Genomic DNA, 14,773 nt, shown 5'->3' with positions numbered 1-14,773 from the left:
CACACATAGACTCGCACAACAGTACACGACTACCGGCCGCAAACACCCAGGCCCAGCCAACGAACCCACCGGGCTGAGACCGCCAACAGCACATCACTGCTCTCTTGCACTTTTCCAGCTTCCTCCCTTCCTCTTTCAGAGCCGCCAGAACGCCAGGGGACTACTCCGGTGGTGATAGTGCGCGGTACAAACGTCCTCTAACATTAACATTAATATCTAAGTATATATCCCATACTAGTCTAGTAAGGAGCCTATCACTAAAGTGATAGGCTCCTTAACATCAGGTGGAGCAACTAAGCCCTCCCCTCAAACAGGTCACTACGAGCATCACTAAATACACAACGTCCCATTGGTTTCACAAACTATAGGACCCTTAATTGCGCAGCCCCCTACAATTGGTTGGCACTCTTACCACCGTCAGTACTATTCCACCTATGTTAGCAGCACGCAGGCTGGGCTTCCAGGTGCTGGTGAGTTAGTCTTAACCATAGCTTCCCACCCAATTAGCATATCATCTATCATCAACTTGGTGGTCTGCTGTCAATTTAGGCTTTGAACTTTTCCTTGGAAATGTTCTTTGCTGTGGAGAATTCAGAGGAGTGGAGGCATCCTCTGTCTCCTTGCGTATGTGTGGTTCGTCATGCTTGTCCAACTTCATCCTTCCACAAGACTGAAGACCATCAATGTGAGCTCTAGTGCATTTAAAATACAATTTTTTAATAGACCTCTGACGTCTTAGTTGTTTTTGTCCATGTCTTCTGAACAGGAGTTTCGTTCTTTCACACGATTTGTAACTACTTTCTGTTCATCCAAGTGTAGTACGACCTTGGCTTCTTGGGGCTCATCCAGCCTCGCCTTTCTGAGATCTGCATCTGTAATTCAATTGCTTTTTCAACTGCGACACACTGGAAAGGCCTTCCTTTTTTAAGCCAGCTCTGCTATAATACTTAGTGGAAACATCCATTCTTTACTCACTCCTATATATGTATAGGTTGGTGCTTGCCACAATCTATTCACTACCTAGCTAGCCTCAAGAATACTTTGTCTGCTTGCGTTTCATTGCGTATGTGCATGTATAAAATGACTTGATATCTTCATCATTTCTGTAGCATACGTTTCTTCATCTTGAACCCAAGGTGTCACTTATCTTTGATACTTTCTTGATGCCTTATAGAATATCTGCATTCTCTTCTCTCTGTATCTCTTCTATGTACGTCAGGCTTGCTTCGTGTGACATCACCGTTCTGCTTGTTCATTCATTGGTCCTGCTTCTTCTGGGATTTCATTCAAATGGCCATCATACTGTCTTGCATGCAGGTATGGCTTTCTCAATGGGAACCTTGCTTCCAAGAGTCTCTTCTGTATTGGTATTTTCACTGGTACTGCACGTGTCTCACTCTCTGGTTCCCAACATATAGGCAATATGGGCAAGCTGGTTGAGGTGGGGGTACTTGGCTCCTTCTCTACACTCGCCCCTCTGGGCGATTCGTTGACCACTCTCCCATCATCCTTTACGTCGAGACATCCTTGTCTGAAGAAATGCTTCTTTGGTATCCATATCTTTTAGACTCCTTTCAGGCATCCAGCTGATTTCACGTGCTCATCTTTATTCCAAGTCATGAGCATGCACTGTCCGCTTGGACTGCAATAGATCTATTTTCCCACATACTTCTTATGGTTCTTTAGATGCAAGAACTTCGTTCTCTTAGGTGCATGGATACTGGCCTTCACAAAGTCTCTGATTTCTTCATCTGTCAGATCTCTGGCCTTCCAGCCTGATTCAACATCAATCATGATCTTCATACCTATGGCTTTCTTTGCAGTCTTCTTGCATTGTGAGATTATTACCCTAATCACACAGAATCCAAGCAATACCATCACAATAAGTGCTCCAACGAATTTGAACATGTCTGCCATCCACTGTGGAACCCAAGAAAAGAGTGCTCCAAACCAGCTATCATCAGCAATGTCTTCCACTTCGTCCACCATTTGGACATGCAGTTTGGTCAGCATCTCTATGGCCTCTGTCAAGGTGCCATTCTCGTCATCATGAGAAGGCATGCATGTGCAACATGATTCTCCGATTTTTGCACAAATACATCCATCCATAGCTGTAATCATCTCCAGGACGTATCCATTCTGAAGAGTCATCAGTTGTTTGGCTCTCATCTCTTCTCAGATAGCATTGAATCTCTTTATGGTAGTGTTGATCGCCTGCAACAGTTCCCATCTGGTAATTTGCCACCATTTAGTATTTTCCCCAACCTGGATACTCGGCATAAAGATCAGCGTGAATATCAATGAAGTCTGACTGAACAGTCTGTGTTCATAAGGGATGGTGTCAAAAGCTTCTATTGATTTGGCTGAGAAATAGTTCTCTCTTCATTCGATTTATCAGCTCTACAGATCTCTTCTTCCTCAGGTGAGCATCTGCTTTAGGAAAACTGTCAAGGCTCAAGTCACTTTTAGGAATCACCAATGCTGGAACATTGATATTTACTAGTCAGCATCGTCCTCCCCAATCCTTGGGTAGCTTCATATACGCTCTGGATCCACAAGCCCAATAGTGATCCATTATCACTGCTGTTCCAAGTTTCATTCCTGGTATATTAAAGATTCGACCACAGTTCTGGTTCTATCTGACCTTTCTTGTGCCATTGTTTCTGAAGCACAGCTTTGCACTTTCCAGAGGCACGATCTGCAATGGTCCTCCTCTATCTTCAACCCAGGTCAGTAGCTTAGCAAGTCTTGGCCATAGAGGCTTGCATCCATTCTGTCCATTGTCAATGACTGACTGATAACAACTAATGACCACCCCGGCTCTGCAGATGACCACTCCTTCTTCACATCCATCTGGTGATAGCACCGATCCCCAGATCTGCATCTGTCCTCTTTCTTTCTTCTACAATATTCTTTCTGCAGATTTTCCTAGGCTCTAAAGTCTTCTGTTTACTTCCTATCTGGTTTCAGCTCCTTTCACTCCAGGCTTTTCGTATCGATCCACGTGATTCTTTGGTATGCACCCTGTTTCTTGTCTTTGTGTCTTGGACATAATCGTCTTCATCTGGATCTGTCCATTCAGTTGCCCAGATAGGCATCTCGACCCATGAACTGACCTCTTAGTGCTATGTGTGATAGACAATGTGCTGTCTGGAAGTCTATTTCAATAGCTATGAAGATTTTAGACTTCCCCATGCTATAAGGCAAGAGCGCACATACAAAGCATTCCTCCTTTGAGGTTCTCCTTCCCACTTCGTTCATATGCTGATACCATATGTTATTACCCAAGTGTGCTGTACTGTCTAGGTTATCATTTAGCTCATGATCATCTTCCCTAGCACTTCTCATTCTTTTCTTCTGAGCTTCTATAATCATCTCATGAAGTATAATTCTTTCTTACTGGACCAATCATAGAAACATTTGCCAGTGGACTTGGTGTTTCTACATGTACTACCTGTGTATGAGAAAGGTCCAACAGTCTCTTCCTATCCTGATGCCTTTTCTTAGCAGCAGAGAATGACGACCATAGAGAATACAATATAACCTCCGCACACATACCTCCCTCCAAAATGTAACCCAGATTTGTCTATTTCAGGACTAGGTGCCTTTAAAGGTACCTCTAAAGTAGGGGCAATCACATAAGATCTAGGCTGCCTTGTAGTTGCCACATCTGTACCCTCCTTCTGCATAGGAAGATACACAGGAATCCTTTCTCTGTTTGGATTCACATAGTAAGCAATGCGCACCGTAAGTGAGAGCAGACTCACTATCAACAAAATGTATGTGTAAATAACGTACAGGTACGCCCATTTATTACAACAATAACTTCTTTCACATCGTGGAGGTCTCTCGTTGTTACCCATTGCGTTGTTGCTATTGACCATGCCCATTCTTAATCATTTTTAAGGAAGGAAAAAACTATTTTTAATCGGGCAACATCATGCAGTACTCTGGAAGATGCTGAGTTTGCTTCACATGTTTCTTATTCAGCTGGCTGCTGGTGGACGATTGACAACGTTCCCAATCAAGACAAAGCAATTGTCCTTTCACCAGATGAAATGCGGCTGCTTCTCCAGCAAGAAATAAAGTACCTTAACCAGTAGAATTTTGGATCTCCTCCCTCGAAAGTCTTGTTCAGTTCTCAGTGTTCTCTCAGAATACAGGTTCACTTGCTCAATGATGTCTCATAATAATTCATTATGTGCCACACTATTCCTTGTATCTCTCAAAAACGTGCAAACATCAGTTTGTGTTCCAACAAGATGTGGGCATTGCTCAATCAAATAGTAAAACACCATGCCCACCAGTCTATGCGCATTATCATCTGATAGGGGCATTTGTATTTTCCCCACTGTACTCAGGAAACTGAAGAACTTGCTCTATTATGGCTGCGAGCAATCTCCTCACGATTGGACCAGACTTTGGATCTTGCAGAAAATGACATACGTCAAAAGTTCTCCCCACCAGCACAGGGTAAGAGCGGAGAATGAATATATAAACAGCAAGGATGATCCGATGAACGTTGTCATTGGGCACCACCATGGGCACCTCCGAAAAGAAACTCACTGAGAAAGGAATCGGGGAACTGCTCCCTCTTCCAGTCATCGAAAAGGAACTCCAAATCTAGCATGCTCTTTAGTTCTCGATCAAGACTTAAACATGTCTCAGTCCAATGTCAACAAACTCCTGTGGCTCAAGAACAAATAGCTTCCCTTAACTACTTTTTAGTAGCTGAAAAGGGTGCCCCGAAACAAGCCACAGTCCAATGTACTGTTTATTTGTCTACTCCAGCTTCTGCGTCCTTCTTCCTCATCATGGACCTAGTCTGAGGTTCTTCCCCAATGCTTGCTTCCGACAGGGGTGGGGGTGAAGGGGGTTCTCCAGCGTAGATCTTTACATCTCAGAGAAATATCCATGAACGTCTGCCTTGCACTTTCACTGCAGACAGTGTCACGTCTTCTACAATGAAGGGGCCATTAAAGCGTGGCTCGTGCCATCTCCTAGTAAAGTTTCTGATCAAGATCTAATCACCGGGGAAAGGTTTGGGAAGAAGTAGTCCATTTCCTTCTGTGTTCTGTGCCCCACATCCCTTCCACTTGAGTTGATCTGAAATGACAGAGATAACTGAAGTCATGCATGTTAAGTAATCACATAACTCCTTTCCTAACAATTCTGCTGTCGACTGGGCATCACTTCTAGTTCTAGATGGAGGTGTGAGGGGTGTTCTCATCCGCCTCCCGGTCACTATTTCATGGGGGGTAAGATGGTGGTCGGAACCTGGCTGATTTCTCAACACATATAATGCCAGTGGTAGGCAATGCAACCATACTTTCTTCAGGGTATGCTTTCATGTGGCTATTCTTTCTTTAAGCAGGCAGTTGAGTATCTCACTGACCCTGTTCGCCTGCAGGTGATAAGCCAATGAAAACTTGTGCATTATACTAAGCAACAAGCTTATCTGTTCAAAGACTTCATTAACAAAATCAGGGCCATTATCTGATCTCAATAATTCACATATTCCTCATCTAGGAAACACTTCTCGTACTAGAAATGTTGCTGCACAGGTGATATGATATGATATTTTATTTCTATCGCGCTCGTACACAAGTTTTTCAGAGTGTGAAAATTGGTGGGATCTAGATGTGTACACGGACCAGCTTCAATCCAACTTGCTAAGGGACATACCACTACAATCATATATCTGTATCCATTACAGACTTGCAGCATGTTGTGGACATAGTCGATATGCGAATGCTGGAAAGGACCATTAGATCTCGGAATAACTCCTCTAACTGTACGCAGTGTGTGCCCAGCAGTAAACGTTTGACATACGATGCAGTTCACTACATAAAATGCAACGTGTTCTATTAAATTTGGTACACACCAGTCCTCCACTATTGTTGCAGCAAGGCTCTCTCTAGTGACAAATGCAGGGTAGTGTAGTTGTTCTAATGCCACCCTTAATAAGGCTACATGCATTACTGGTTTACCAGTGCTTTACTGTCGGCACAATGCTTCGGAAGGGCATAAAGAACATCCCCTCTGTGTCCACGTCTTTCTCATCCTGAGACGCTTCCCCTTGAATTTCTACCAACTGAGTCTTAGACAAATCATTCTAACAATTAGACATACTCATCATCACCACCATGCTTTCATTCACATCAGCGTGTAAAACTTCATTATGTTCTCTGAATATGCAACACGTTTCGCTTCCTCGTCTGCTGCTTGATTTCCATGTGAGATCAAATCTGCCCTTTTAGTGTGTGCTGCGCACTTAACGGCTGCGATGGCTGCTGGGAGTTGTAGTGCTTTAATAAGTCTATCCAATAAGGCATGTTGCACTGGAGTGCCGTCCGCTCGGAGGTAGCCCCTCCTTTTCCAACGTGCGAGCCCTGCGTGCACTATCGACGCCACATAGGCGGAGTCACTGCACACCGTTACTTCCTGGTCTGTATGATTCTCGAGCGCGACAATCAGCGCCACTAATTCTGCAGCCTGTGCTGAAAAGTGAGACGGTAGTCATGCACTTATCAATACTTCATACTCCCCATTGGCTGTGTGCTTCACCTCAGCAGCACCTGTATATCTTTGTCTGTCATTTTGATTGATTCTAGAAGAACCGTCAATAAAAAGAATCTCTGCAGCTGCCAACTCATTTTCCTTCACTCTTGGGAGTTCATCCTAACATTCCTCATAATTCGAGCAATCATGTGCATGCTTGTCCTCTGGCAGTGGTTCTGCTACAAACATGGCAGGGTTCACAATTCTGCATCAAACTATCTTAATCGCTGGATTTCATATGACCACCTCGTAAGCAGAAGCCCTTTGCGAATTCAACGTGCCTTTAGGTTTTTCCAAGATGGCAAACAATGCGTGTTCAACAAATAACGTCATGGAACACGGCATTATTATGTTTGCAGCCTTCTCAATGGCGAACGCGGTGACTGCCAAAGATTCTTCGCAAGGAAAGTGACCCCTCATTACTGGGTGTAAAATCCCACTGTAATATGCAAGTGGTTGTACCCCAACTTGATTCTCTGCGTGAGTACTGCTGTCATAACAGTGCCATTTGTGTGTGAAAACAAAAAGAATTCCTTGGCATAATTGGGAATCCCTAAAACTGGAGCTGTGCAAATTGCCTTTTTCAACTCGTCAAACCCTTCTTTCATTTCTTCAGTCCAGACAATTTTTTCCTGAGTTGCCTGGGCTTTTTTCAGAGTGTGCAACAATGGCCTTGTATATGAACTATAGTCAAAGACCCATGCTCTCACTTAATTACATAGTCCCAAAAATCTTTGCATTTGCTTTATCATGTGTGGCTTTGCTGTTTTCAAAATAGCCTCGGCTCTCTCTGGACTAACCGTTTTTTCCTTCACGCGAAATTAGCTGACCTATGTATAACACTTCTTCTAGACAATATTGCAATTTCTCTGTGTCTACTTTATATCCTTTGTTTGCAAGAATAATCATTAGATTTCCGCGCGAGATAAAATCTGTCCCTTTTTGTGTGAGCTGCACATTTGACAACTGCTATGCCCACTGGGAGTTTTAGTGCTTTAATAAGCCTGTCCAATAAGGCTGCGTGCTGCACTGGCGTGCTGTCCTCTCTGAGGTAGCCCCTGCTTTTCCAGCACGCTAATCCTGCGTACACCATCGACGTCACATAGGCGGAGTCGCTGTATACTGTTACTTCCTGGTCTGCGTGATTCTCGACTGGGAGTATCAAAGCCAATAATTCTGCAGCTTGTGCTGAAAAATGAGATGGCAATCGAGTACTCACAGGCACTCGAACTTCTCCATTTGCCAAATGTTTCACTACTGCAGTGCCTGTATATCTTTGCCCAGCATTTTGATCAGTTCTTGAGGACCTGTCAATGAGGACAATCTCTCCCCCTGCGAGTGCATTCTCCTTTACTCTAGGAAGCTCATCACAGAATTCTTCATAGTTTGCGCAATCGTGCATAGGTTCTCCTTCAGTGATTGGGTCAGCTATAAACATGGCTCGGTTCACTATTTTACATCAAACTATTTGAATCACTAGATTTGATATGACTAGCTCATAGGCAGAAGCCCTTTGAGACGTCAACGTACCTTTCGGTTTTTCCAGAATAGCAAATAGTGCATGTTCAACAAATAACGTCATAGAACATACTATCCTTATACTTGTAGCCTTTTCTATGGCGAATGCGGCGGCTGCCCAACTTTGTTCGCATGGAAAGTGACCTCTCATTACTGGGTCCAAAATTCCACTGTAATATACAAGGGGTTTGTACCCCAATGTGGTTCTCCGTGTAAGTACGGCTGTCATAAAAGTACCATCTGTATGCGAGAATAAAAATAATTCTTCTGCATAATTGGGGATCCCTAGAACTGGGGTTCGGCAGATTGCTTTTTTCAATTCATCAAGCCCTTCTTCCATTGCCTCAGTCCACACGATTTTTTCTTTTGTTGCATGTGCTTTCTTTAAGGCCTATAAGAGAGGCTGTGTATACGAGCTGTAGTCAAAGACCCATGCCCTGATATAATTGCACAATGCTAAAAAACTCTGCATCTGTTTTATTCTGTGTGCCTTAGCTGTTTTCAAAATAACCTCAGCTCTTTCAGGGGTAACCTTCTTTTCCTCATGTGAAATCAATTGATTCCTCCATCAACAGTGACACCTCCCATTCTACACATAATAGGCTGCTCTGTGTTTGTGTTTTTCTGAAGTTGCATAGGAGATTGCTGCGATTGTCCTTGCGGTTGGTTACCTGTTACTGTGGTTGCAAGCCTTTCTGCACTCTCGGCGCTCACTTCTGCACTGTTTGATCTTGCGCAACTCCATTTGCGCTCTGCTGCGAATATGCAGGTGGATTTGGCATTCCCTGTCTTGAAAACTGAGCATTCTGTACCATCCCTTGGCTTCTACACATACGAGCTACGTGCCCTGTCATTCCACCCGTCCAACACACAAGCGGTTGTCTTCCCATCTGCCCATTTTGCATGTTTTGATTACCATTTTGCATATTCCGAAAACCTCCCTGATTATTCTGCCAATAACCTTGATTACCTTGCCAACCTCTCCCTCGATATAACCTTCCTCTTGGAGCATATCCATTATTTGTCTGATCAAACTGTCTTTGGTTATTTACTTGTGGCATAGGTACTGCCTGCTGCGGGTTTGATCCACCCACGTTAGTTAACATTGCCCCTTCAATGGCATACTTGGATAACTTTTTCTGCACTAACTTTGCTTCTTCACATTTTTGTGCATCATATTTTTTTGCGATTCTTATCCTGCAGGAGTCTGCAAAAATGTGCGATGGTCAACTGAATTTCCGACCATGGTTTTGCTTCTATCCCCACTCCCAAGCCTCACGTGTTTTAAGCGCCCATGTGTTTTGAATATTTTAAATATAAAGCAACGGATCCTCTCCTTCTTTCATTTTTCTTGTCATTATAGCTCCCATATCGGACGTGTCTGGATATAGCACTCGAAGCGCTTTCCAAATCGCTGCTCTGCAGTTATTAAACAGCGCTCCATCATGCGCAGTGTTGACTGTAGTCACACTAGGGTAACCTGCTCGCATCCATATGTCGTCAGCTGTTTCAAGTATGGCGATTAGAAGACCTTTAATATCTCCTATAGCTAATGTATTCCCTCCCGTCATTTTTTCCAACTCATGTATCCATTTTCCAGCGCCGGAAGTTACATTTCGGTAGTTTACATTTTAAGTTTTCCCTGTCCATCTGGGGCCATGGTATATACTGTGGCCTGGCTCCTCCTTTTTCTAATAAGAGGGACTGTGATGCTCCAAACTCATTCCCATCTCTCATCATTTGTCTATCTACTGCTGGAGTAATATTCCCACATCGCCGTCTACCTGGCAATGACTTTAGCCTGCTTACATAGGGGGGACTCCCCCCTCTGACCATGGGGTTGCCCCTTATGTCGGTCTGACTGTGTCAGTGGCTCTGATGCCTTAGACATAGTTCATTTGAAATCCAACCATCTTACTTCTTTATCCAAAGGCCGATGTTCTTCTAGCTCACATATAAAACTTCTAACTTCCCTTGAGTAGGTTTCCCTTTCTACAGGCGGCTTCCTCTGTGTCATACAACTGAATACTCTCGAGTCGCTCATTTTTTCCCTTCCTTTGTGCTTCTTTCTGGGAGGCATTTCGTGATAAACTTTATCGATCGTTTCCCAATGCTTTGTGAGTCAAAATCGTCTTCCATATTTACTCTTGACGTGCTTGGAAATGGCTCGGACTCTACCCGTGGATTGGGATCTCTTACTTCCCTTTCCAAATGCTCAAGATTGTGTGCTCTCTGTCTCCTTTTGCGTTCCATGTCATCATCGACTTCTCTGTGCTTTCTTGCCTCTTCCCTTATTTTATCTTCCTCTTTCTTTTTCATGTTCCTTCGTTCATTTGCCCTTCGCTTTTCCTCATCCCTTCGCCTTTGTATTCTTTTCTCTGTTATCCTTTCCTGTTCATCGGCTTCTATCCTTTTCTCCACTAGTCTTTCTTTTTCCTCAGCTGTTCTTCTGTTATTATCACGTTTTCTTTATTCTTCTGCTCTATCGTTTTTTAGCTTGCTCAATTGTTCATCTTGATATAACATGCCTTTACCATCGAGTTTAAGTAAAATCTGACCTCCCAACCATTTGTTCCGTAAGAGCGCTATCTCATCAGTTTTATCCTTATCTCTCGTCCATCTCTTTACTTCTCTTGTTATGTCTCACTCCGAGCAGAGTTCAGCAGAGCAGAAAGAGCAGAGGACTTTAGGGGAGAATAACCTGCTGGAAGATGGCTCCAGTTTTTCACTATGGTATTCCACATTTTCATTATAATACTTTCCACAATACAGAGGCAACCAATAAACCCCTTAGGCCCAAAAAGGTGAATGCACGTTTAGAGTGGCTAGAAGCTGTAAGCGGCCCCTTTTATCGTGCACAGATCTGGCTGGTTCTGAAGCTACAGGACAGATGAGTGCTACCCCTGGACCAACACAAAGTGCAACCAGCCTGGAACAGTGGGGTACATTGTGATGGCCCCCCACATGTTGATAATCTGCCATGTAGCATCATTTGAGGGATGCAAGGTCAGATGGAGTTCATTTTGGTCTGGCTTCAATAGGGATAAGAGCCGCAGAGTTGCCATATCAGTGAAAATAAGAGCATAGTTGTATCAGAATGTATTTCTTTACATGAGGCAGTGTTATTTTACCAAATGGGTGAAATCCTTTCTAGCCGACAGAACATCAAGAGTTTCTATCGGTAAAGAATCGGCGGACCCCATACCAGTCCCAATAGGAGTTCCCCAAGGGTCATGTTTATCCCCCTACCAAGTTACTATTCGCAGCCCTGGACGCCATGGGTGTCATCTACACTAACTTTGCAGATGACACTCAGATACTTATCCCACTGTCGGGCAACCACGAACAGGACTCACTGCTCAACAACCAAATGTACGCCCTAATTCAGAATTGGATGGCACACAACAGCCTCTGCCTCAATGATGATAAAAATGAGTTACTTATAGTCGGATCCCCTGCAAGAATTAACTCTCTCCAGCCTGCCTATGTTTCATTCATCATTGATGACACCTCAATCCCTAAACTCAAGCAGGTCAAAACCCTCGGCCTCTACCTAGATGCCCACCTAACTATGACAAAACAAGTAAACACCCTCTCATCAGCCATCTCCTACACATCCAAACTTATCTCCCCGTGTCGCAAATTCCTCTCGCCCAAAAACTGCATCACCCTAGCAAGAGCCCTCATAATCTCAAAGCTCGACTACTGTAATTTACTCCTCCTAGGTACCTCTAATTAACTCCAACTCATGCAGAACAAAGCCCTTCAAGGTGCACTAGGCATAAAAAAATCAGAGCACATCTCCAATACTAGGAGAAACACCCACTGGCTAACCATTAAAGCGAGAATTGTATTTAAAACATTATGCATCACACATAGATGCATTGCCAACACAGCCCCAAAATACCTCAACAATAAAGTCAGGAAAAAACTCCTCACCAGACCCCTTAGAACCAGCAACCACTCTCTCCTAGAAATCCCACGTTTCAAAAGCTCGAGAGCGGAAGGCAGCAGCTTCAAAGTCCTTGTCCACAAACACTGGAATGCCCTCCCGACCAACATCAAAAACGAAGTCTCCCGCCAACAATTCAAAAAGTCACTGAAAATCTGGCTATTCAACCAAGACTAACCTATCCAGTTTGCCCATCCCTACATCCCTAGTATGCATAATGGACCTGTCTCACCTTGTTCTGTATTCTGTGTTTCTCTTCCACCTACCCCCTCAGTCATAATGTAAAGATTGTAATGATCGCATCTCTGAACTGTCTGTAACTACGCCGTGATACCCCCGGGTCTGGGCGTATAACAAATGCAATAAAAAAAATGATAATAAATGTAACATCCAAGAATTCCTGGATACAGCCTGTGTTCAGGAGAATAGTCTAGAATTTGACATCCAAGAATTCCTGCATAAAGCCAGTGTCCAGGAGAATAGTCTAGAATGTAACACCCAAGAATTCATGGATACAGCCGGTGTCCAGGAGAATAGCCTAGAATGTAACACCCAAGAATTCATGGATACAGCCGGTGTTCAGGAGAATAGCCTAGAATGTAACACCCAAGAATTCACGGATACAGCCGGTGTCCAGGAGAATAACCTAGAATGTAACACCCAAGAATTCACGGATACAGCCGCTGTCCAGGAGAATAGCCTAGAATGTAACACCCAAGAATTCACGGATACAGCCGGTGTCCAGGAGAATAACCTAGAATGTAACACCCAAGAATTCACGGATACAGCCGGTATCAAGGAGAATAGCCTAGAATGTAGCACCCAAGAATTCACGGATACAGCCGGTGTCCAGGAGAATAGCCTAGAATGTAACACCCAATAATTCACGGATACAGCCGGTGTCCAGGAGAATAGCCTAGAATGTAACACCCAATAATTCACGGATACAGCCGGTGTCCAGGAGAATAGCCTAGAATGTAACACCCAAGAATTCACGGATACAGCCGGTGTCCAGGAGAATAGCCTAGAATGTAACACCCAATAATAAACGGATACAGCCGGTGTCCAGGAGAATAGCCTAGAATGTAACACCCAAGAATTCACGGATACAGCCGGTGTCCAGGAGAATAACCTAGAATGTAACACCCAAGAATTCACGGATACAGCCGGTGTCCAGGAGAATAGCCTAGAATGTAACACCCAAGAATTCATGGATACAGCATGTGTCCAGGACAATAGCCTAGAATGTAACATCCAAGAATTCCTGGATACAGGCGGTGTTCAGGAGAATAGCCTAGAATGTAACATCCAAGAATTCCTGGATACAGGCGGTTTTCAGGAGAATAACCTAGAATGTAACGTACAAGAATTCCCTGATACAGACTGTGTCCAGGATAATACTCTAGAATGTAACATCCAAGAATTCCCGGATACAGCCGGTGTCCAGGAGAATAGCCTAGAATGTAACACCCAAGAATTACTGGATACAGTCGGTGTCCAGGAGAATAGCCTAGAATGTAAAACCCAAGAATTCCTGGATGCAGGCGGTGTCCAGGAGAATAGCCTAGAATGTAACACCCAAGAATTCATGGATACAGCCGGTGTCCAGGAGAATAGCCTAGAATGTAACACCCAAGAATTCATGGATACAGCCGGTGTCCAGGAGAATAGCCTAGAATGTAACACCGAAGAATTCATGGATACAGCCGGTGTCCAGGAGAATAGCCTAGAATGTAACACCCAAGAATTCATGGATACAGCCGGTGTCCAGGAGAATAGCATAGAATGTAACACCCAAGAATTCACGGATACAGCCGGTGTCCAGGAGAATAGCCTAGAATGTAACACCCAAGAATTCACGGATACAGCCGGTGTCCAGGAGAATAACCTAGAATGTAACACCCAAGAATTCACGGATACAGCCGGTATCAAGGAGAATAGCCTAGAATGTAACACCCAAGAATTCATGGATACAGCTGGTGTCCAGGAGAATAGCCTAGAATGTAACACCCAAGAATTCATGGATACAGCCGGTGTCCAGGAGAATAGCCTAGAATGTAACACCCAAGAATTCATGGATACAGCCGGTGTCCAGGAGAATAACCTAGAATGTAACACCCAAGAATTCATGGATACAGCCGGTGTCCAGGAGAATAGCCTAGAATGTAACACCCAAGAATTCATGGATACAGCCGGTGTCCAGGAGACTAGCCTAGAATGTAACACCCAAGAATTCATGGATACAGCATGTGTCCAGGACAATAGCCTAGAATGTAACATCCAAGAATTCCTGGATACAGGCGGTGTTCAGGAGAATAGCCTAGAATGTAACATCCAAGAATTCCTGGATACAGGCGGTTTTCAGGAGAATAACCTAGAATGTAACGTACAAGAATTCCTGGATACAGGCTGTGTCCAGGATAATATTCTAGAATGTAACATCCAAGAATTCCTGGATACAGCCGGTGTCCAGGAGAATAGCCTAGAATGTAACACCCAAGAATTACTGGATACAGTCGGTGTCCAGGAGAGTAGCCTAGAATGTAAAACCCAAGAATTCCTGGATGCAGGCGGTGTCCAGGAGAATAGCCTAGAATGTAGACGAACGACCCTACCAAATGGGTGAAATCCTTTCTAGCCGACAGAACATCAAGAGTTTCTATCAGTAAAGAATCGGCGGACCCCATACCAGTCCCAATAGGAGTTCCCCAAGGGTCATGTTTATCCCCCTACCAAGTTACT

Source organism: Ambystoma mexicanum, chromosome 8, assembly GCF_040938575.1.
Source record: "Ambystoma mexicanum isolate Mex_15411 chromosome 8, UKY_AmexF1_1, whole genome shotgun sequence".
Lineage (NCBI taxonomy): Eukaryota > Metazoa > Chordata > Amphibia > Caudata > Ambystomatidae > Ambystoma > Ambystoma mexicanum.
This window is presented reverse-complemented; position numbering follows the sequence as displayed.